This window comes from Hemiscyllium ocellatum, chromosome 2 (genome assembly GCF_020745735.1).
Source record: "Hemiscyllium ocellatum isolate sHemOce1 chromosome 2, sHemOce1.pat.X.cur, whole genome shotgun sequence".
NCBI classification, from domain to species: Eukaryota; Metazoa; Chordata; class Chondrichthyes; order Orectolobiformes; family Hemiscylliidae; genus Hemiscyllium; species Hemiscyllium ocellatum.
In genome coordinates, this window is record NC_083402.1 from 135,063,240 (window position 1) to 135,087,548 (window position 24,309).

A 24,309-nucleotide genomic window follows, 5' to 3' on the forward strand; every position below is an offset into this window, starting at 1 on the left:
ATATAGCTTCTCCATATTTAAACTGCACTTGAGAAAATACATAATAGAAAACAATGTCAATAGCCCAAGAGAAGGAAATAACTGATTAATGCTCCTGTTCCCCAGTAACTGAACAATTCACAGGAGGCACTTAATCAAAGTGCCAGATAAGCAGTTTGAACTTTCTGACTCCAAAGTATTCCTGCAGTGAACAATACATATCCCTGGCACGTTAATTGGCTTCTAGGATCCGTAGTATTTGCCTAAAGCTTAAATTTAAAACAAAATATTTTAGTTTTCATGCTTTGTTTGGGATAAGCCTATGTGTATCCAGGGAACATGGGTCCGTGCACCATTAGTCTTTCACTTAGGATTACATTCCCCATGCCATGATTAAAAAGATAATGAAATTTAAATTTAATGCACTCTCTCAAAAGATTATAATTTACACTCACTGTCCACCTTTTTAAATCATGGAATGTACACTGTCCTAATTGACCAATGCAGGCCAGTAGTCAATGTCTGACAGTGAGCTGAAGTAGAAGAGCTGAAGACAGATGCAGGATGAAACATGGGGTTATGATGAGTTGAATAGTGTGAAAGGTTGGTGTTCTGGTGGGGAGGAGATGTCTGGGAATGATGCATTCACTGATGCTAACCTGATGATAAGGGAAAGACAATGGCTCAGTTGTAATACCGTGGGACTCATTATGTCCAGAGACCAATGTTAATGTTGAGGGTTCAAATCAGACCATGTCTGCTAGCAAAACTTAAGTTCAATTAATACATTTGGAATTGAATGTCTCAGTAAAGGTGACACAATTGACATAAAAACTCATTCATTAGGGAAAGAAATCTGTCTCATCCAGTCAGACCAATATATGATTCTTGACATAGTCGTATGGTTGACTCTTAACTGCCCTGGCAAGATGCTTTGTTCAAGTGCAATAAACAAAGGGCAAGAAATCCTGCCCTTGACGAAGATGCCTGTATCCCATGAAATAATACACAGTAATAAAAATTCCTGTGTGGTCATGAAGTCTCTTCTAACATTGCTCTTTGTGCCATAACTCATCACGTTCACCCAGTCTCCTGCTTCCATTCCACATTCCGAGTGACCTTAAGGATCTCCTGATCCCCTGGTAGAACAATATTACCTTATCTCCTGCAGAGATGCATTGCTAAAATCTCCAGCACTGCATTCATCAGCCCAGGATGACTGCTTTCCATCATCTACACCAATGACCTAGACTTGGATTTTACAAATAAGTCTGCTCATCCAAGTTGAAATCTTGCTTGAAGACAAATGCTGCAGAGACTGAGTCAAAAACATACTAGATAAATTACTGAGCCCATTTTAAGAGTTTTCTTTAGATATCTGAAAAGTAAGAGAAAGGCCACTGGGAAATGAGGCTGGAGAAGATGTAATGGGGAATAAAGAAATCGTGGAAGAACTGAATAGGACTTTGCATCAGCCTTCACAATGGAAGACACCAGCATCAGTCAGGTGGCAGAGATGAGAGTAGTGGCCAACACTAAGGGAAAGGGGCGGGAAAAGCTGAAAGTGTTAAAGATGGATAAATCATGCTGGACTGGATGGACTCACCCTTGAGTTCTGAATGAAATAGCTGAGGAGATTGGTGGCGATCCTTTAGCAATCACTGTAGTCAGGGAGGATCCCAGAGATGGGCACTGCTGCCTCACAGCGCCAGAGACCCGACTGGTTCAATTCCCACCTCAGGCGACTGACCGTGTGGGGTTTGCACGTTCTCCCCGTGTCTGCGTGGGTTTCCTTCCACATCACAAAGATGTGCGGGTCAGGTGAATTAGCCACGCTAAATTGCCTGTAGTGTTAGGTAAGGGGTAAATGTAGGGGTATGGGTGGGTTGCGCTTCGGCAGGTCGGTGTGGACTTGTTGGGCCGACGGGCCTGTTTCCACACTGTAAGTAATCTAATCTAATCTACATCTGGAAAATGGTTAATATAACATTCAAGAAGGGAGGGATGCAGAAGACAGGAAACTTTAGGTCAGTTCACCTGACCTCAGTTGCTTGTAAGATTTTAGACTCCATTATCAAGGATGAGATTGCAGAGTACTTGGAAGTGTCTGGTCAAATATAGGCGAAAGTGAGGACTGTCGATTCTGCAGATCAGAGTCTGGAAAAGCACAACAGGTCAGGCAGCATCCGAGGAGCAGGAAAATCGAAGTTTCGGACAAAAGTCCTAATATAGCTGCGTCAGTACAGTCCTTTGTCAAAGGGATGCTATGCCTGAAAAATCTGTTAGGATTTCTTCAGAAGGTAATGAGCAAGATAAACAAAAGAGAGCCAGTGGATGTGATCAATTTGGGTGCTGCAAGGGACTGCTAAATAACATAACGGCCCAGAGTATTTGAGATAAGATACTTTCATGGTTAGAATATTGGCTGACTAGCAAAAGGCAGAGAGTGGGGATAAAGGCATAATGGTAGCCAGTAACTAGTGGAGTTTTGCAGCAGTCATAGAGTCCTACAGCACAGAGACAGGCCCTTTGGCCCAAACTGGTCCATGCTGACCAAAATATCTATCATGCTAGCACCATTTTCCTGCACTTGGCCCATATCTTTCTAAACTTTTCCTATTCCTGTATTTGTGCAAATGCCTTTTAACTACTGTTAATGTATCTGCCTCAATCATTTCTGCTGGCAGCTCATTCCATATGTGTACCACCCTCTGTGTAAAAAAAGTTGTCCCTCGAGTTCCCTTTTATTCTTTCCCCTCTCACCTTAAACCGATGCCCTCTTGTCCTTGATCCCCAACCCTGGGGAGTCAGTGTTTCATGTTCTCCATTAACGATCAGGATGAAGAAACTGAGGGAATTATTGCTAAGTTTTCAGATCACACAAAGATAGGTGGAGGAGCAGGTAGTGCTGAGGAAGCAAGGAGACTGCAGAAGAACTTGAACAGGCTATGAGAGTGGGCAAAGAAGTGACAGATTGAATACATTGTGGGAAAGTGGTAGGAAGAATAGAGTCATAGACGATTTTCTAAAAGGGAAAAGGATTCAGAAATCTGAAGCAGAAAGGGACTCGGGACTCCAAGTTAAAGATTTTCTAAATGTTAACATGTAGGTTCAGTTGACAATTCGGAAGACAAATGCAATGTTAGCATTTGTTTCAAGAGGGCCAGAATACAAGAGCAGAGATGCACTGCTAAAGCTGTATAAGGCCCTGGTCAAACTGCATTTGAAATATTGTGATTAGTTTTGGGCACTGTGTCTGAGGAAGGATGTGCTGGCATTGGAAGGGGTCCAGAGGAGGTTGATAAACATCCCAGGCATTTGAGCGCTTGTCATTTGAAGAGCAGTTGAGACTCTGTGTCTGTAGGCGATGCAGTAAGAAGCATGAGGGGTGATCTAATTGAAATTTACAGAATATTGAGAACCCTGGAGAGAGTGGACATGGGGAAGATGTTTCCACCATAGAAGAGATGAGGACCCAAGGGCACAGCTTCACAGTGAAGGCACCACCCTTTAGAACTGAGATGAGCAGGAATTTTTTCAGTCAGCAGATGGTTCATCTTTGGAATTCAGTGCCAAAGAGGGAGGCCAAGTCTTGATTAGTAAGGGGCCTAAGGATTATGGGGAGAAGGCAGGAGAATGGAGCTGAGAAACATATCAGCCATGATCGAATGGTGGAGCAGATGCAATTAGCTGAATGGCCTTATTCTGTTCCTGTTTCTTAAGGTTTTATGGCCTAAGGATGTACTTGACAATCCCTTGGAGAACAAGATAATTGACAATTTGGTCTGAGTCTCCCATCAGGTAGGAGAAAGTGAGGACTGCAGATGTTGGAGATCAGAGTTGAGAGGAAGACAATGAAGATCCTGATGATGACCTTATGCTCGAAATGTCGCTTCTCCTGCTTCTTGGATGCTGCCTGACTGGCTATGCTTTTCCAGGACCGCACTCTCAACTCTCCCATCAGGTGTCTAGGCCTGTTAATGTAAGGCTCAAGGGATATGCAAACCTATCATGCTCAACCGACACTGGAGCATTAGCTAACAAACAGAAGGCAGAAAGTTGGGTGGGATATGAGGAACATTTTCAGGATGGCAATCTGTAACCAGTGGAGTGCCGAGTTCTGGCCAAGTTTGCAGAAGACACAAAAATAGATAACATGGTAAGTGGGGAGGATGATACAAAGAATCGTCAGGGAGATATCGACAGGACAGTGAATGTACAAAAACTTGGCAGATGGAATATAATGTTGGTAAAATGTGAAGTTATGCACTTTGGCAGGAAGATGGCTGTGGAGCTGGCATATGGCAGAAGGAGTCACATTTTTGGATCATTGGAATCTCTTCTGGAATAGAAGTGACCTGTACAAGAAGGAATGATTGCCCCTGAATTGGAAGGGGACCAATATACTGGCAGGGAGGTTTGCTAGAGCAACTCAAGAGGATTTAAACTATTAAGGTGGCGGGGGGGGGCGGTGGTGGGACCCAGGGAGGTAGTGAAGAAAGAGATCAATCTGAGACTGGTACAGTTGATAAAAGAAGCGAGTCAAACAGCCAGGGCAGGCAGGAACAAAGCAGAGAACAAGGTAGGATTGATAAATTAAACTGCATTTATTTCAATGCAATAGGCCTAATAGGGCAGGCAGATGAACTCAGGGCATGGTTAGGAACATAGGACTGCAAAATCATAGCAGTTACAGAAATGTGGCTCAGGGACGGATGGGATTGGCAGCTTAATGTTCCAGGATGCAAATGCTACAGGAAGGATAGAAAGGGAGGCAAGAGAGGAGGGAGAGTGGCATTTTTGATAAGGGATAGCATTACAGCTGTGCTGAGGGACGATATTCCCAGAAATACATCCAGGGAAATTATTTGGGTGGAACTGAGAAATAAGAAAGGGATGATCACCTTATTGGGGTTGTATTATAGACCCCATGTTACTCAGAAGGAAATTGAGAAACAAATTTGTAAGGAGATCTGTTTACTGTAAGAATAATAAGGTAGTTGCCTCACAGCGCCTGAGACCGGGTTCAATTCCCGACTCAGGCGACTGACTGTGTGGAGTTTGCACGTTCTCCCCGTGTCTGCGTGGGTTTCCTTCGGGTGCTCCGGTTTCCTCCCACAGTCCAAAGATGTGCGGGTCAGGTGAATTGGCCATGCTAAATTGCCCGTAGTGTTAGGTAAAGGGGTAATGTAGGGGTATGGGTGGGTTGCGCTTCGGCGGGTCGGTGTGGACTTGTTGGGCCAAAGGGCCTGTATCCACACTGTAAGTAATCTAATCTAATCTAATCTAGTTATGGTCGGGGATTTTAACTTTCCAAACATAGGCTGGGACTGCCATAGTGTTAAGGAGTGAGATGAAGAAGAATTTTTTAAGCATGTACAAGAACATTTTCTGATTCAGTATGTGGATGTACCTACCAGAGAAGGAGCAAAACTTGACCTACTCTTGGGAAATAAGGTAGGGCATGTGACTGAGGTGTCAATGGGGGAGCACTTTGGGGCCAGCGACCATAATTCTATTAGTTTCAAAATTGTGATGGAAAAGCATAGACCAGATCTAAAAGTAGAAGTTCTAAATTGGAGAAAGTTCAATTTTGGTATGAGGCAAGAACTTTCAGAAGCTGATTGGGGGGAGATGTTCGCACATAAAGGGACAAATGGAAAATGGGAAACCTTCAGAAATGAAATAACAAGAGTCCAGAGACAGGATATTCCTGTTAGGGTGAAAGTCATATGGTTTTATGCATGGGTAATCATGTCTCACAAACTTGATTGAGTTTTTTGAAGAAGTAACAAAGAGAATTGATGAGGTCAGAGTGGTAGATGTGATCTATATGGACTTCAGTAAGGCATTCGACAAGGTTCCTCATGGGAGACTGATTGGCAAGGTTATATCTCACAGAATACAGGGAGAGCTAACCATTTGGATACAGAACTAGCTCAAAGGAAGAAGACAGAGGATGGTAGTGGAGGATTGTTTTTCAGATTGGAGGCCTGTGACCAGTGGAGTGCCACAAAGATGGGTGCTGTGTCCACTAATTTTTGTCATTTATATAAATGCTTTGGATGTGAGCAAGAGGTATAGTTAATAAGTTTGCAGATGACACCAAAATCGAAAATGTAGTGGACCGTGAAGAAAATTACCTTGGATTACAATGGGAACTTGATCAGGTGGGCCAATGGACTAAGGCAGATGGAGTTTAATTTAGATAAATGCAAGGTGCTGCATTTTGGGAAAGCAAATCTTAGCAGGACTTATACACTTAATGGTGAGGTCCTAGGGAATGTTGCTGAACAAAGAGACCTTGGAGTGCAGGTTCATAGCTCCTTGAAAGTAGAATCACAGATAGATAGGATAGTGAAGAATCGCAGATAGATAGGATAGTGAAGAAGGCATTTGGTATGCTTTCCTTTATTGGTCAGAATATTAAGTACAGGAGTTGGGAGGTCATGTTGCGGCTGTACAGGACATTGGTTAGGCCCTTTTTGAAATACTGCGTGCAATTCTGGTCTCCTTCCTATCGGAAAGATGTGAACTTGAAAGGGTTCAGAAAAGATTTACAAGATCATTCTTCTCTCATTGGGTAATGAATCTATGTAATTCTGTGATGTGTAATAACATCTCTGAACAGATTGATTGGAAAAATTAGGAATTGATGAATATGGAGAAAAGGGCAGGAAAGTGAAGTTGAGGGTTAACAGATCAGCTATGATGTCATTGAGTGGCAGAGCAGACTCAATGGGGTCAATGGCTTATTTCTGCCCCTATGTCTTATGGTCTTAGTCCATTCCTTAGGGGTGAGATGAGGCAGCGCTGTGGGGAAATGGAAGGTAAGATGTCATCATTAAGAGACCAGCCTTCAGGACTTCAACAATTATTATTAGAATCTATGCAAGGTAGTTATCTAGAGTCCATCCCTTCTTTCAGACTTGCTGAGTCACTTCACAGAATAGTTAAATGTCACCAGGGTATTGGGAAATTGGAGGCACCTACTGATGAATCCAAGTAAGAATACCAGGTTTATTTCCCTAAAGGGGATTGGTGAATGAAAACAAAATACCACAGATGCTGAAGATGTGAAATCTAAACAGAAACTGCTGGAGAAGCTCAGCAGGTTTGGCAATATCTGTCACATTGACTCAAATCATTAATTCTGTTTCTCTTTCCACAGATGCTGTCAGACCTGGTGGGTTCATGATTTAGATTTTTTTTCAATTATCCAACTGCTGCACTGCTTCTTACTGATATTGGTTTTCATACATCCAGTTTTTTTGTTACCTTGAATTCAAATTTTCAAATTGCCATAGTAGGATTTGAACTTGTATTGTTTAGGATATTAGTCTGGTCACATGACCATGATGTACTTGTACTCTGTTCTATAGGCTGCAGGATTTATGGATTAATCTTCCATTCACTTCTGCAGGACAAATTGTAGGGCATTAGCACTATTGTATTTTTAACAATTGTGTTTAACCTTTTTTATGGTTCGAAAAATATTTCAGGTAGATTAACAGATTACGTGACTACAATAGTCAGAATACAGATGATGAGGAAACATTTCACCTTCCAATCAACACTGAGTCGGAATGTATGATTGCGAGCAGTGTGGGTGGAGGGTGGAAGGGTTTTGGTTTATGTGGTGCCAGAAGGCCTGTGTTGAAACTTCCTATAATTAACCAGAGTTAACTATTTTAGGAATGCAATCAGCTGTCACTCGAAAAATGATTGAGAAATTGTTGTTAGTAGGACAGCCAACCCCAACAAAGGCATTGAGTTCTGTATATTCATTTCCCTCATCCAGGTCATTTAATATATATTGTAAGTAAGTGTGGTTCCAGTACTGATGCCTGTGGTACTCCATTACTTACAGGTTGCCATCCTGAAAATATCCCCTGTATCTATTAGCCAATCTTGTAGCCATGCCAAAAACTAGTATCAACTCCGTGGGCTCTTATCTTATTATGCAGCCTTATATGCAGTACCTTAGTGTACACATTTTTAAAATCCAGTACATCCTCTATCTCTTTTTCTACTTTCTCTGATATCCTCGAATGCAACCCTAATATGCTCACCCTTGTACAGTGCTAAATGGAAATACTCTGCCCATTGTCTCATCAATTATGGAATAACATCTTTAACTGAAAAGTAATCTGTTTTAAAATTGCATCAGTATGGCACCTTTCACCAGTCAGGATGTTTCAAAGTATCTTTTAGCCAATAAAGCACTTTTGAAGGGTTGACACTATTGAAATGTAAGAAAATAAGAAGCTATAATTTTCCGATATTGTCTGTTGGTGACACATATCCTGGAGAATACCAGGAAATACTGAACGGGCAGCTGGTCTTTCTCTAGAAAGGGAGTGCTCATGATTTTGAAGAACAAATGCAAGTGTGTCCAGCAGGGAGGAATTACAAAGCTAAAGGCCATAAATTCAAGATAGTTCCATGAGCATTTTTAAAAAAAATGTGGTTAGGATGTGAAACTTGCTAACATAGAAATAGAATAGATGCATTTCAGGAAAATCCTAGATAAATACATGAGAAAGTAAAGATTAGAAAGAAAGACTAGCACATTCAAAATTATTTTGAAGTGTAATCACTTTTTTGACATATGAAATACTAAAGCCAGTTTGCAGGCAGCAAACTCCTACAAACAGCATATGATAATGATTGAATAATTTTTTCTTGATTGAAGGGTAAGTGTTCAGTCAGGAAACTGGTGATAAACTGATAGGGTGAGATGAAGATGGGTGGGATGATGCTTGTGTGGCGCTTAAGCACCAGCGCAGATCAACTGCAGCAGAATGGTCTGTTTCTGTATGTTCTTTTGTTTTTATTCACTCACGGCAAGTGGGCATCATTGGATGGCCAGAATTTATTGCCTGACCCTACTTGCCCTTGAGAGAGGGGTCCTTCTTGAAATGCTGCAGAGTCCATGTGCTGTAGGTTAAGCTGCAATGCCATTCGGAAAGGAGCTCCAGGATTTTTGACCCAGCAACAGTGAAGGAACAGCAATATATTTCAAGTCAGAATGGTGAGTGGATTGGAGCAGAACCTGCAGATGGTGGTGTTTCTAAATATCTGCTGCCATTGTCTTTCTAGATGGAAATGGTCATGGGTTTGGAAGGTAATAAGGTACTTTGGTGACCTTCTGCAGTGCATGCAGTAGATAGTACACACTGCTGCTACTGAGCATTGGTGGTGCAGTAACTGGATGCTGGTGGATGTGGTGCAAATCAAGTGAGGAGTATTTCATCACAGACCTGACTTATGCTTTGTAGATGGTGGACTGGGGCAACCGAAGGTCTCAAACCCCAGCACTGGCAGACCAGGTTGCCCTGTTTCCCAGTCAGGAAACCAGCCATCCTTGCTGCCTGTCGAAGCAGGTGACTGGGGGCTGGTGAGATGAGAATCTTAAGTGGTCATTAGTTGGCTGCTTAAAGGCCTTTATTGGTGATAAGTTCAGAAAGTCACCTGTGGACTTAGTTGGCCAGAACAAAAGATGGAGGAGAGGTGTTGGGTTTTTCTCCAGAATCAGGTCATTCCATTATTTCCTCTTCTTGCCACTCTCACATCTTTGGTGAGAGGGAAATCACACCCTCTATGACATGGTAATCTTTTCTTTCGTTCTCTGTCTTCATTGCCTCTTGGCATTGGCTTCTGCTTAATGCTTCCTGAACCTCATCATATTGGAGCCCAGCTGATGTTTGGCAACAGGTTAGGATGTACCAAAAAAAAATTGCTGTCGCTATAAACCAAGGGAGATTTCAGGGAATCTCAGTGAAGGATGATTCTCAGTGAAGGAAATGAAGCAATGGCTTTGTTGTGGATGTAGTTGGGTTTGTGTTGTCCTTGTGAGAGAGCAGGACAGGTGACCCAGAGGCAGGAGCTAGAGGGGGAGCCTGGGGCTGACTGTGAAGCGGAAAGGATGCCAAATAAAATATTCCCTGCTCAAGTTTACCCGTTGTCTACCTCATGTTCAATTCCTGCTTCTAATGAACCACAAATACAACAACTGGTGATGAGAGTGGATTCCAGTTCACAACCTGTGGATGCTGTGGGTTTTTTTTTGTCAGGCTGAAGGACATTGCTTGGACTTCAGAAACAACACCAGATTGAGGGCGTAACATCAAGGGAATCAGTCACAAGAGAACTCGGGCTGCAGTCAACACCAGGGAAGAACTGTACATGTAGGGAGTGGGCCAAGAGTGGAGGTCAAGTGAGACTCAGGCTGCACCCAGCAGGGGAATACTCACCCGGGAGCTTACCGAAGTCATCGTGGAGAACATTTGCAAGGGGAGCAGGCTGTAGATGATACCTGGTATCTCAATATTGCACATCCCACAGTCCTCGTTTCAATTTCATTTGTTTTTCATTTTCTTATCACCGAATTACAGTGTGAAAGCAGATCCATCAACCTATTCTTGCAACCCTGCTTTCCCATGGCTAATTTGCCCAACCTGTACATCCCTTGAAATAATTGGTGATTTAGCATGGCCAACCTCCGTTACCTGCTCTCTTTGGACTGTGGGAGTTAACTGAAGCACCTGGAGGAAACCCATGCAGACACAGGGAGAATGTGCAAACTCCACACAGACAGTCACCCGAGGGTGGAATTGAACCCGGGTCCCTAGCACTGTGAGGCAGCAGTGCTCATCACTGAGCCACTGTGCCATCCCATGTAATACTTATCCCTTTTTATGAGTTCAGGGAAGGAATATTAAAACTATGGATTTTTGTTAGCTGTATATGTAAACTTTATTCTAATCATTAAAAATTTTACTGCATATTGATTTTAAAATTATTCTTTCACAATGTTCTAAGTAAAAGGATTTCAAACACTTTGTATGCTGTGGCAAATAGTGACCTGCCAGTGAAAGTTGAAATGCATAATTTAGAGGATAGGATAGTATTGCTCTGCCTTTGCTCCAAGATGGACAGCTGTTATATAAGCCCTTGGCTCAGGAGTTACCTTCTTAAACTCCTTGGCTCAGAACAAAACTTTTGTCACATCATCAAATATTCACTTTGCTATAGGAAGGATATTATTAAATTGGAGATGATTCAGAAAAGATTTGCTGGAAAGGAAGGTCTGAGTTACAAAAATAGGCTGGGCCTTTTTTAACTGGAGCATAGGAAGTTGAGGGGTGACCATATAGAAATTTATAAAGTCATGAGGGGCATAAATAAGGCAAAAGTGAGGATTGCAGATGCTGGAAACCAGAGTTTAGATCAGAGTGGTGCTGGAAAAGCACAGCAGATTAGGCAGAATCCGAGGAGCAGGAAAATCGACGTTTCAGACAAAAGCCCTTCATCAGGAATACAGCCTATTCCTGATGAAGGGCTTTTGCCAGAAATGTCGATTTTCCTGCTCCTCGGATGCTGCCTGACCTGCTGTGCTTTTCCAGCACCACTCTGTTTTAAACAGGGGCATAGGTGAGACGAGTAGAAAGGGTCTTTTCCCTGTGGTGAAGGAGTTCAAAACTAGCGGTGAGAGGAGGAACGTTTAAAATAGACATAAGAAACAACGTTTTTTTTACACAGAGAGTGGTTCGTATGTGCCAGATACAACATTTAAAAGGTATTGTTGTCTGAAGTATCAGAACTCTCACTTCTGAATCAGAAAGATGAAATTTCATATCCCATTCCAGAGAAGTAGAAGAGTTTTTTGAAGAGCTAAAGTTTATGGTGGGTACAGAATACGAGATTGGCCAGCAACATTGGAATAATTGACTTTAGAGGTAACAAAGAGGTTGCTTTCCTTTAAAAATTTCTTAAAGATGCTGTTGCTTCCAAAATTGTTGTCTCTCTTCCCACAAGATATGAATTGGTAGCATTGTCTCTCATTTAGTTTCTATTCAGATTTAGCCAGAGGTTCTGTAGTAATGGCTTCTGTCCATGCTGTACCTTATTTCTGGACTTCCTCAAGGATCTATCCGGGTGATCCCCAACCCCCTGCAACTTGTTCACCTACATGTTATCATCTGCAACATCTCGTGAATGTCAAGGGTCACACGTACTCTAAAGAAATGTTCTTTTATCAAGTCTCTCAAACCGATTTTCCACATGTGCATCTTCCTGGATGAGCATTATCTCCCTTAACATTGGGCAGTCCAAAGCTATTAGTTTTCTGCTCCTGCAGCAAACCCTTGCTAGTGATTTTATCCTGTTCCCACTCATAATTGTATGTATGCAATCTTCATGTTGGAACCCTTTCCGACCCTGAATGAATATTCTGGATGTCCTTTCTGAAGAGTGAAAATCACACTAAGGCTGCCATTTTGTTCCTAGTTTTAATATTAAGAAATAGTGCTGCAATTCCTACAGGACATTCCAATCAGGGCTCCTTCAGAAATGCAGAGCTACACTTTAAATCTGACAGATTTCTTGTATGGCACAATAATTGGGGGGAAATCAAATCACACCCTGTTTTTCGGAGCACGAGTTGCCATATTTTGTGATTTCAACATCCAGCATCAGAAATAACCACATTGATAGCTCCTGTGAAAGGATAGGTATGGAAGATAAGGTTGCAAGGGTATGGTGCCAATGTCAGATGGATAGGATGCCAAATGGGTAGAGGGAAGGGTGCCAGATAAGCAGGTGCAATATGATAGAGGGTAGGCCACCAGGGCACAAGGTGGGAAAGGAGCAGTTAAGTGATGAGTGTTTAGTATGCCTGTTCTGGTGATGAAGGGGCTTCAAGTCCGAGGGAAGAGAGACGATTTTGTGTCTGGTATTAAGAAAGGGTCACTGGGTGAAAAGAGGGAGGTATGTAACAGGTGTTCAGTCTGGTGGCAGTGTGTGTTGTATCCAAGGTTGGGTCAGGATCTGGGGAATGTCAGTAATCAGCAAGAAGAGTAATTGGAGGTATGTGGCGTAAGTTGGGGAGTCAACTGAATTGTTTCTCAGAAGTTAAAAGAAATTTTGAATAGCCTGACTTTTCCTGCACATTTACTTAACTGCAGTGTAACCCCTCAAATTCTTTGACTTAAATTGTTACTTTCAGGGAGTTGTAGGGTTAGAGAATTGCCCATGGGAATCTTCAATTTCCCAGGGAATTCTTTTGATGTCTGCTATGTTTCGGCTTGCACAGGGTCCTAATTCACAACTCCCACCTATCCTGCAGAAATAATTATCTGACCAACTTAAAATATAGGCTAAAACCTATAGACAGGTTCACTTCAACTCACAATTATGTGGGAACATTGATAGCAGGAAAATTGATAAATGGAAATGGTGGATATACTTTGCTTAGATTTCCATACGTTATTTGATAAGGTGCCACATCAAAGGTTATTGTGGAAAGTAAATGCTCAGGGTGTCAGGGTTAGCACACTGCCATAGCTGGCTAATGGGAAGGAGAGCGTAGGTACAAATGGTTGTACTTCAGGTGGATTATGCCTAAAACATTGGCTCTCTTGTTCCTCAGATGTTGTTTGACCTTCTGTCTGTTTTCCAGTGCCACACATTATTGACTCTGTTTTTCAGATTGGCAAGATGTAATGAGGCAAAGTGTGGTGCTGGAAAAACATAGCAGGTCAGGCAGCATCCAAGGAACAGGAGAGACAACATTTTGAGCATAAACCTTTAATGAATGTGCCCAAAATGTTGACTGACCTGCTCCTTCGATGCTGCCTGACCTGTTGTGCTTTTCCAGCGTTACACCTTTTGACTCTGTTTTCTCTGAAGATGTAATGAGTGGTCTGCTGCAGGAATTTGTAGTAGGAAAAATACTATTTATGAAGGGACAGAAGGATTTGCAAATTTGCCGACGATAGATAGGAAAGTAAGTTTTGAAAAGGATTTAAGGAAGCTACGAAATGTTGATATAGATAGGTTAAATGAGTGTAGAAAGACATGGAAAAATTATCATAATGTAGGAAAATGTGAAATTGTCCTTTTTGGAGGAAGAGTGAAAAAGAAGCATATTAACTAAATGTTGAGAGATTGTAAAGCTCTGAAATACAGAAGGTTAGTATGAGGTTACAGTGAGTAATTAGAAAAATGATTTAGAACGTCATTATTTTTAATGAGGAGAATTGAATGGTAGGGAAGTTCTGCTATCGAGAGACCATATGTAGTACTGTTGACAGTAATGAGTATAGGAGTTAGGAGGTCATGTTGCGGCTGTACAGGACATTGGTTAGGCCACTTTTGGAATTCTGGTCTCCTTCCTATTGAAAGGGTTCAGAAACGATTTACATGGATGTTGCTAGGGTTGAACTACAGGGAGAGGCTGACTAGATTAGATTACTTACAGTGTGGAAACAAGCCCTTCGGCCCATCAAGTCCACACCTACCCTCCGAACAGCAACCCACCCAGACCCTTCCCCTACATTTACCCTTTCACCTAACACTACAGGCAATTTAGCATAGCCAATTCACCTGACCTGCACATTTTTGGACTGTGGGAGGAAACTGGAGCACCCGGACGAAACCCACTCAGACACAGGGAGGACATGCAAACTCCACACAGACGGTTGCCTGAGGCGGGAATTGAACCCGGGGCTCTGGCATTGTGAGGCAGCAGTGCTAACCACTGTGCCACCATGCCGCTGGGGCTGTTTTCCCTTCAGGGTCAGAGGCTGAGGGGTGACCTTTTAGAGGCTTATAAAATCATGTGGGGTAAGGATAGATTAAATAGATAAGATATCTTCCTTGCACTGAGGCAGCCCAGAACTAGAGGGCATAGGTTTAGGGTGAGAGGGACAAGATTTAAAAGGGACCTAAGGGGCAACTTTTTCACACAGAGGATTGTGCGTGTATGGAATGAGCTGCCAGTGGAAGTGGTGGAGGCTGGTACAATTACAACATTTAAAAGGCATCTGGATGGTTATATGAATAGGAAGGGTTCAGAGGGATAAGGGCCAAGTGCTGGCAAATGGAACTAGATTAGGTTAGGATATCTGTTTGCCATAGACGAGTTGGACTGATGGGTCTGTTTTCATGATGTACATCTCTATGACACTATGTCACCTTATTTAAAGAAGGATGTAAACACATTTGAGGCAGTTGAGAGGGTTTCCCGCACTCAAACCCAGGTTGAGAAAGCTGTCTTCTGAGGAAATGTTGGACAGGCTCTACAATCTCTCAACATTTAGATAACATACTTCTTTTTCACTCTTCCTCCAAAAGGGACAATTTCAACCTACAACATCCTAGAATCCGTACAGTGTGCAAACAAGCCCTTTGGCCCAACAAATCCATACTGACCTTCCGAAGAGTAACCTAACCAGATCCATTCCCCTACCTTATTATCCTCCATTTACCCCTGAATAATGCACCTAACCTACACATCCCTGAACACGATGGGCAATTTTAGCATGGCCAAATCACCTAACCTGCACATGTATGGACTGTGGAAAGAAACTGGAGCACCTGGAGGAAATCCATGCAGACACGGAGAGAATGTGCAAACTCCACATAGACAGTCACCCGAGGCTGGAATCGAAGCTGTGAGGCAGTGCTAACCACTGAGCCACCAATTTCACATTTTCCCACATTATACTTATTTTTCCATGTCTTTGCTCACTCATTTAACCCATCTATATCTTTTTGTAGCTTCTGTAAATTCTCTTCAAAGCATGCAGAGTTTAGTAAATTCAGAGGTGACCTAATTGAAACATATAAGAGTTGGCTTTCTCTTCACAGATGCGGCTATACGTGTTTAGTTTCTCCAGTAATTTCTGTCGCTGGGTTGAATGGCCTACTCCAGCTCCTCATTCATATACTCAAATGTTTGCCTGTTGTGAGATATGTCTTTAATGACATGGCAGGACAGGTTTAATCCATTTATTTAGGAACTTGTGATATGCCCTCCAGAGCCAAGGAAAGAACACAATTCAATCTGTACTGAAATCTTAGATAAAAAGTTGTTACGATCAGGTGAGGGGGTGTGACTTGGTTCTCCTCTTCTTAACACAACAAAATTTAAATTATTTTTCCCATATAGCCATATTACACTTCAATTAAAACCACATTGTATCTCAACTAGTTCAATGACATCAAAATTGAGGAACCAATTACAATGTTTATTGAATGAAAGAAGGCAATGTTGTTACATATTAACCCTGAGAAAAATAATAAGAAATTATAAAAATACTAATAAAAAGACACCAAATGTACACACAACACAGGTGCAAAGTTTACAAAGGAAAGAGTACCTAGTACAAAAACCCCCCATGAATTTGCAGTTTGAAAAGTCCTCAAATCCTTGTTAGGCTTAACATTACAACATATAAAAGGCATCTGGATGGGTATATGAATAGGAAGAGTTTAGAGCAATGTAGACCAAGTGCTGGCAAATGGGACTAGATTAATTTAGGATATCTGGTTGGCATGGACCAAAGAGTCGTACCAAAATATCTGTTTCTGTGCTGAACATCTCTATGACTCTATGAGACCATGGCTGTTTAATTGATTACTTGTATCCTTAGCAGCAACAAAATTTGCATATATCTTTGTATCCTTGATGAAAGAGAGTTTCTCTGTTGCCTTCTGAGGATGACAGAAAAATCAGTGTTAGAGATGATCTTTTATGTTCTGCTGTTATAAATGCAATTTTTCTCCCCTTGCTCTGCCCAAAACAGTTGCTTGAGAATCTGTACCTTCATTATTCCCAACGCCAGCCTCATCTCGCACACTGACTGTTTCTTTCAAAACTGGATAACTTACAGACACCTTTCATCCCAGTTTGTGAAATTTTCAGAAAGGCATAAATCAAACTGAAGATACAGATCTGAATGATTGGTTTCAATGACTTGGATGACATAATTTCAGTTCAGGTTGGGTCTTGTTTATCACAGTGGTGTACTGAAGTGTTGCCACTCTAACACATCACTATGTCCCCTGGACAACATCTCTGTCTCAGCCCTGCTGCAGTGCTCCAGGGAAGATAGGTACAAACTGGAGGAACAGCACCTAATTTTCTGCTTGGGAACTCTAGCCTTCTGGACTCAATATCAAGTTCAACAATTTTACGACTCAAGGCATCTTCCTCCATGTCGTTACCCCAAACCCCTCCCCTTCCAAAAATCGTGCCTCAGGGGCAGCTCAGAGGTTCAGTAGTTAGCCCTGCTGCCTCACAGTGCCAGGAACCTGGGTTAGATTCCAACCTCGGGTGACTGTCTGTGTGGAGTTTGCACATTCTCCCCGTGACTGCGTGGGTTTCCTCTGGGTGCTCCGGTTTCCTCCCACAATCCAAAGATGTGCAGGTCAAGTGAATTGGCCATGCTAAATTGCTCATAGTGATAGGTGCATAAGTCAGGGGTAGATATAGGGTAGGGGAATGGGTCTGGGTGGGTTACTCTTCAGAGGGTCGGTGTGAACTTGTGCCGAAAGGCCTGTTTCCATACTATAGGAAATCTAATCTAAACAAGCTACAAACATGTTATCACATGGTCCATTACACACAACCATTGTTAACAACCAACTGTCCCCATTGGTAGTTATTCATTCTTCTGGGCAGAAGTGGGTACTGCAGATGCTGGAGATTAGAGTCAAGATTAGAGTGGTGTTGGAAAAGCACAGCAGGTCAGGCAGCATCCGAGGAACAAGAAAACCGATGTTTTGGGCAAAAACCCTTCATCAGGAATGAGGAACCTGATTCCTCATTCCTGATGAAAGGCTTTTGCCCGAAACGTCGATTTTCCTGCTCCTCAGATGTTGCCTGACCTGCTGTGCTTTTCCAGCACCACTCTAATCTTGATTCATTCTCATGGGCTAATCGTTATCCACTATTCTGTCTATTCAACTGTTCTCTCTCTCTTTGGGCTCTATCTCCACCTACTGTTTACTCCTTACCCCCCCTCCCCGAACCTATATTCTGCATTAAAAACTTTTTTTCGCCAGCTACCATCAGTTCTGAGGAAGGATCACTGGACCCTAAACGTTAATGCTGATTTCTCTCCACAGATGCTGCCAGACATGTTGACCCTTTCAAGTAACTTTTGTTTTTGTTTCTGATTTCCAGCATCCACAATTCTTTTGGTTTTTATTTTGTTTATCAATGGTTTTGTGAACTGTATCAGTCTATTGACTGGTGATCACTGCAGTCATCTTAAGTCGGTGTTTTTCCTTTCTTCAAACCACTTCAGTCAATAAAATGTCCGAGATATATATCAGTTAGTGGAAGTTGAGAACTGATAGTTTTCATACGACCATAACACGATGTCTATGTATGTTATTTATCTGGTCCTCTAGAAGACATTCAGTAAGGTTCTACACAAGAAACTGCTCTCAAAAATTAGAGTCCCTGGGATTGGAAAGCAAATCTGCTTTCACCAGCATTTTCTGTGTTGGTTGCAGATTTCTAACATCTGCAGTATTTTGCTTTTGTATGTATCTCAAAGTGTTTTCTCAATGGATTGGAGGTAGAAGATGGAGAATAGAAGTAATGGGTTTATCCTGATGAAGGGCTTCTGCCCGAAATGTCGATTTACCTGATCCTCAGATGCTGCCTGACCTGCTGTGCTTTTCCAGCACTCCTCTAATCTTGGTTCATATCTAAAGTTGAGTCATATCAGGCTCAGATTTCTCCAGTTTCCTCATTTCCCCTCCCCCCACTTTGTCTCAGTCAAATCCCTCGAACTCAGCACTGCCTTCCTAACCTGCAGTCTTCTTCCTGACCTCTTCGCCCCCACCCCACTCCGGCCCATCACCCTCACCTTAACCTCCTCACACCTATCGTATTTCCAACGCCCTCCCCCAAGTCCCTCCTCCCTACCTTTTATCTTAGCCTGCTGGACACACTTTCCTCATTCCTGAAGAAGGGCTCATGCCCGAAACGTCAATTCTCCTGCTCCTTGGATGCTGCCTGACCTGCTGTGCTTTTCCAGCAACACATTTTCAGCTCGAATCATTAACTCTGTTTCACTCCCCACACAAACTGCCAAATCTGCTTTCACCAGCATTTTCTGTGTTGGTTTCAGATTTCCAATATCTGCAGTGTTTTGCTTTTGCACGTATCTAAAAGTGTTTTCTCAATTACTTGTCTTGGGAGTATCAGACTGACACTGTATTTACAAATCATGATGAAAGAATAGAGAGCCATATACCCAAGTTCACAGTTGACATGAAGCTATATGGTATTGTTTGTCGTGTAGATGGGAATAGAGTGTTGCGTAAAGGATAGATTAAGTATACACTGTGCTGAAAACATCTTGTGCGACTCACCATTGCATCTTCTGAGCCTTTCATTGCTTCGGACTTGTCAAACATCTTTTCCAGTATCAAGTTGTTGAGGCAAGGTCAACTGAAAATCTCAAAATTGAAACAGACAGATATTTGTTAGGCAAGGTTATTAAGGGATATGGAACCCAGGCAGGTAAACAGAGTCAAGGTATAAATGAGACAACTGAATAGACTCAAGGGTGAATATTCCCACACCTCCAATTCTTATGTTGCTTCTCTCATTCTCTGAAGAAGTGTCAGTAGACAGTAAGGAGAAAGTGAGGACTGCAGACACTGGAGATCAGAGCTGAAAATGTGTTGCTGGAAAAGCGCAGCAGGCCAGGCAGTATCCAAGGAGCCGGAGAATCGACGTTTCGGGCATGAGCCCTTCTTCAGGAATGAGGAAAATGTGCCAAGCAGGCTAAGATAAAAGGTAGGGAGGAGGGACTTGGGGGAGGGGCGTTGGAAACATGATAGGTGGAAGGAGGTTAAGGTGAGGGTGATAGGCCAGAGTGGGGGTGGGGGCAGAGAGGTCAGGAAGAAGACTGCAGGTTAAGAAGGTGGTGCTGAGTTCGAGGGTTGGGACTGAGACAAGGTGGGGGGAGGGGAAATGAGGAAACTGGAGAACAGTAGACAGTAAAAAATGAGGTCTGCAGATGCTGGAGATCACAGCTGCAAATGTGTTGCTGGTCAAAGCACAGCAGGTTAGGCAGCATCTCAGGAATAGAGAATTCGACGTTTCGAGCATAAGCCCTTCATCAGGAATAAGAGAGAGAGAGCCAAGCCGGCTGAGATAAAAGGTAGGGAGGAGGGACTAGGGGGAGGGGCGATGGAGGTGGGATAGGTGGAAGGAGGTCAAGGTGAGGGTGATAGGCCGGAGTGGGGTGGGGGCGGAGAGGTCAGGAAGAGGATTGCAGGTTAGGAGGGCGGTGCTGAGTTGAGGGAACCGACTGAGACAAGGTGGGGGGAGGGGAAATGAGGAAGCTGGAGAAATCTGAATTCATACCTTGTGGTTGGAGGGTTCCCAGGCGGAAGATGAGGCGCTCCTCCTCCAGCCGTCGTGTAGTTGTGTTCTGCCGGTGGAGGAGTCCAAGGACCTGCATGTCCTCGGTGGAGTGGGAGGGGGAGTTAAAGTGTTGAGCCACGGGGTGATTGGGTTGGTTGGTTCGGGCGGCCCAGAGGTGTTCTCTGAAGCGTTCCGCAAGTAAGCGGCCTGTCTCACCAATATAGAGGAGGCCACATCGGGTGCAGCGGATGCAATAGATGATGTGTGTGGAGGTACAGGTGAACTTGTGGCGGATATGGAAGGATCCCTTGGGGCCTTGGAGGGAAGTGAGTGTGGAGGTGTGGGCGCAAGTTTTACATTTCCTGCGGTTGCAGGGGAAGGTGCCGGGGGTGGAGGTTGGGTTGGTGGGGGGTGTGGATCTGACAAGGGAGTCACGAAGGGAGTGGTCCTTGCGGAACGCTGATAGGGGAGGGGAGGGAAATATATCCTTGGTGGTGGGGTCCGTTTGGAGGTGGCGGAAATGGCGGCGGATAATACGTTGTATGCGCAGGTTGGTGGGGTGGTAGGTGAGAACCAGTGGGGTTCTGTCTTGGTGGCGGTTGGAGGAGCGGGGCTCAAGGGCGGAGGAGCGGGAAGTGGAGGAGATGCGGTGGAGGGCATCGTCGATCACGTCTGGGGGGAATCTGCGGTCCTTGAAGAAGGAGGCCATCTGGGTTGTGCGGTGTTGGAATTGGTCCTCCTGGGAGCAGATGCGGCGGAGACGAAGGAATTGGGAATATGGGATGGCGTTTTTACAGGGGGCAGGGTGGGAGGAGGTGTAGTCCAGAGCGGAGGAAAAGGTGGGGGGTGGTGCCAGTGTAGTTGCGGAACTACACTGGCACCACCCCCCACCTTTTCCTCCGCTTCCGCAACTACACTGGCACCACCCCCCACCTTTTCCTCCGCTACATCGATGACTGTATCGGCGCTGCCTCGTGCTCCCACGAGGAGGTTGAACAGTTCATCAACTTTACTAACACCTTCCATCCCGACCTGAAATTCACCTGGACTGTCTCAGACTCCTCCCTCCCCTTCCTAGACCTTTCCATTTCTATCTCGGGCGACCGACTCAACACAGACATCTATTATAAACCGACTGACTCCCACAGCTACCTGGACTACACCTCCTCCCACCCTGCCCCCTGTAAAAACGCCATCCCATATTCCCAATTCCTTCGTCTCCGCCGCATCTGCTCCCAGGAGGACCAATTCCAACACCGCACAACCCAGATGGCCTCCTTCTTCAAGGACCGCAGATTCCCCCCAGACGTGATCGACGATGCCCTCCACCGCATCTCCTCCACTTCCCGCTCCTCCGCCCTTGAGCCCCGCTCCTCCAACCGCCACCAAGACAGAACCCCACTGGTTCTCACCTACCACCCCACCAACCTGCGCATACAACGTATTATCCGCCGCCATTTCCGCCACCTCCAAACGGACCCCACCACCAAGGATATATTTCCCTCCCCTCCCCTATCAGCGTTCCGCAAGGACCACTCCCTTCGTGACTCCCTTGTCAGATCCACACCCCCCACCAACCCAACCTCCACCCCCGGCACCTTCCCCTGCAACCGCAGGAAATGTAAAACTTGCGCCCACACCTCCACACTCACTTCCCTCCAAGGCCCCAAGGGATCCTTCCATATCCGCCACAAGTTCACCTGTACCTCCACACACATCATCTATTGCATCCGCTGCACCCGATGTGGCCTCCTCTATATTGGTGAGACAGGCCGCTTACTTGCGGAACGCTTCAGAGAACACCTCTGGGCCGCCCGAACCAACCAACCCAATCACCCCGTGGCTCAACACTTTAACTCCCCCTCCCACTCCACCGAGGACATGCAGGTCCTTGGACTCCTCCACCGGCAGAACACAACTACACGACGGCTGGAGGAGGAGCGCCTCATCTTCCGCCTGGGAACCCTCCAACCACAAGGTATGAATTCAGATTTCTCCAGCTTCCTCATTTCCCCTCCCCCCACCTTGTCTCAGTCGGTTCCCTCAACTCAGCACCGCCCTCCTAACCTGCAATCCTCTTCCTGACCTCTCCGCCCCCACCCCACTCCGGCCTATCACCCTCACCTTGACCTCCTTCCACCTATCCCACCTCCATCGCCCCTCCCCCTAGTCCCTCCTCCCTACCTTTTATCTCAGCCGGCTTGGCTCTCTCTCTCTTATTCCTGATGAAGGGCTTATGCTCGAAACGTCGAATTCTCTATTCCTGAGATGCTGCCTAACCTGCTGTGCTTTGACCAGCAACACATTTGCAACAGTAGACAGTAAACTAACTGGCTTCCACAGATGCTGCCAGACCTGCTGACTTCCATAAGACCATAGACATAGGAGTGGAAGTAAGGCCATTCAGCCCATCGAGTCCACTCCGCCATTCAATCATGGCTGATGGGCATTTCAACTCCACTTACCAGCATTCTCCCCGTAGCCCTTAATTCCTTGTGACATCAAGAATTTATCAATATCTGCCTTGAAGACATTTAGCGTCCCGGCCTCCACTGCACTCTGCGGCAATGAATTCCACAGGCCCACCACTCTCTAGCTGAAGAAATGTCTCCGCATTTCTGTTCTGAATTGACCCCTTCTAATTCTAAGGCTGTGTCCACGGGTCCTAGTCTCCTCGCCTAACGGAAACAATTTACTAGCATCCACCCTTTCCAAGCCATGTATTATCTTGTAAGTTTCTATTAAATATCCCCTTAATCTTCTAAACTCCACTGAATACAATCCCAGGATCCTCAGCCGTTCCTCGTATGTTAGATCAACCATTCCAGGGATCATCCGTGTGAATCTCTGCTGGACACGTTCCAGTGCCAGAATGTCCTTCCTGAGGTGTGGGGACCAAAACTGGACACAGTACTCCAAATGGGGCCAAACCAAAGCTTTATAAAGTCAATGCCTCCAGCAATTTTTGTTTTTGTTCCCTATTCTCTTATTTGGCCTATCGTCCCTTTTGCCATTTAGCCCAAGATTCAGAACACAGGGAAGTCTTAGTATAGAAAAACAGGAATAAAATTAAAAATTACTTCCAAAACGCTGGAAATACGCAACACTTTTAGGAAGTTAAAAAGTCAGTCAAGTGACTTTTTGTCAGCGCTGGGGAAGTAGTTAAAGAATAACTTAATAACTGAACAACTTGCTTCTGCCCCAAGGCCGAATTCTCAATATTTTCCCGTCGATTTAAATACTGAACGGCTTGTATTCACCAGAAAAGTTAATGCTCTTTCTGTCTCTGATGAGACTGGGTAGCTTCCCCACCCCAACTGTTTAAAACCACACAAGCCACTTAGATTCTGCATTCTGAAATCTTCTCAGCTGAATAACAACATCTTAACCGAACTGCTCGGTGCAGTATTTCTCATTCCTCTGCACATACCAACAATGTAGGAATGTTGATGACATCTGTGAGGCGGAGTTGGTCGAAACTCGAGCAGGAACCTGTTTGACAGGGACCCTTGCATTGCATTCTGGTTTTTCTTTGCAACACAATTTGGATTTGATCTGCCCTCCGACCTCCCACAAGAAAAACAAACAAACACGTTGACCCCCTCCGCCAATTACTCGCACGTTTTTAAACATTTTAAAAAATAAAATAAAGAACAGTAGGTTTTGCTCCGGTAAAGGAGCATCGCTCTGAAAGCTAGTGCGCTTCCAATTAAATTAGTGGGCGGCATGGTGGCACAGTGGTTAGCACTGCTGTCTCACAGCGCCTGAGACCTGGGTTCAATTCCCCACTCATGTTTGCATGTTCTCCCCGTGTCTGCGTGGGTTTCCTCCGGGTGCTCCGGTTTTCCTCCCACAGTCCAAAGATGTGCGGGCCAGGTGAATTGGCCATGCTAAATTGCCCGTAGTGTTAGGTAAGGGGTAAATGTAGGGGTATGGGTGGGTTGCGCTTCAGTGGGTCGGTGTGGACTTGTTGGGCTGAAGGGCCTGTTTCCACACTGTAAGTAAACTAATCTAAAAAAACAAATAAACCTGTTGGACTATAACCTGGTGTTGTGTGATTTTTAACTTCCCTCAGAGCTGTTCTTTTAAACATTTTGTAAGAACCGCGGATGCTTTAAGTCAGAAACAAAAACAGAAATTGATGGAAAAAG

At 44.3% G+C, this 24,309-nt stretch overlaps 1 long non-coding RNA gene across 1 annotated transcript; it reads right to left on the reverse strand.

Moving 5' to 3' along the window:
• Positions 1-16,102: 16,102 nt before the first annotated feature.
• LOC132829073 (uncharacterized) lies at positions 16,103-23,632 on the reverse strand. Its single transcript, XR_009646198.1, has 3 exons — positions 23,589-23,632; positions 19,156-19,242; positions 16,103-16,479 (listed from the first exon to the last, which is right to left on the reverse strand). It is a non-coding gene; the product is annotated as an uncharacterized LOC132829073 (long non-coding RNA).
• Between the last annotated feature and the right edge of the window lie 677 nt (positions 23,633-24,309).